This window comes from Penaeus monodon, chromosome 30 (genome assembly GCF_015228065.2).
Source record: "Penaeus monodon isolate SGIC_2016 chromosome 30, NSTDA_Pmon_1, whole genome shotgun sequence".
Classification (NCBI taxonomy): Eukaryota; Metazoa; Arthropoda; class Malacostraca; order Decapoda; family Penaeidae; genus Penaeus; species Penaeus monodon.
In genome coordinates, this window is record NC_051415.1 from 32,223,305 (window position 1) to 32,224,306 (window position 1,002).

Below are 1,002 nucleotides of genomic sequence, written 5' to 3' on the forward strand. Positions count from 1 at the left end.
CCTACCAAGACAGTATTATTCTGCATTTCCTGCAATGTAAAGCTTATGGTCATTTTTCAGTAATGATCTACTATTTGTGTAAAACAGCATTACTGGAATCATTAATTTATTGCATACTATTGTAATATGATACATTATATGGATATTAATTTGAGTGTATTGTATAAAACATATTTGCAAATAAATGCATATATGAGAACAAGTAACTTAATAGTGCAAAAAATGTAATTATGTTGAACATAAGGTAAAAAACAGTTCACCATGATTTATCTTCAAAATGATGCTGCAGTTTTATTATAAATATTTCATCTTTGATCCCGGAAGTCTGTTTCCAGGACTACTTTACTTTCGATTGGATTGATTTTAATCTTGAGTCTTATGCATATTTAGATGATTGTGCGGCGGTTATTGTTCTCTAATTTACCCTATTTTCATTTCTTGCAAATGAACTAATTGCAAACAGCTCGCCTCACTTCTATCATCCTTCCTTGCAAATGATTTATTATTAATATTCAATTTCTTTCTTCTGCTCTCATAGCCTTAAGTCATTTTCGCCTCCTAATGAGGGGCTCTTTGGCCGAAGCAAGGTTCATACCAGCCGAGCGAGGCCGGTCAAACACGGGAGGAGTTATTGTTGGCTTCCCTCGCTTCAACCTCGTTGTTCAAACGGTTATTTGGTGATCTCATATGAAAGAAAGGTGTTTCTGACTTTACTCTGAAGGAATGTATTAGTGATAATGCAAGGGCGAATAGGCTTTCATCCGCTCCCTCCTGGTCGCGCGTCCTTGCCGATGTCGTCGTGGTGTGGACGCGGCTTCGGCTCGTGTATACAAGACACACTGAATTCTATGGCTTCTGAGGCAAGCAGTGGTAACGTAGCCTCTTCTCCTTTCTAAGATTTTAGTTGATTCATGCTAACATCATCTTTTGAATTATTCTTACCTGATAGAACTGTAATAATATATTTTCAGAGGTGGTCCATTGGCTTTTGAAGTATCAGTC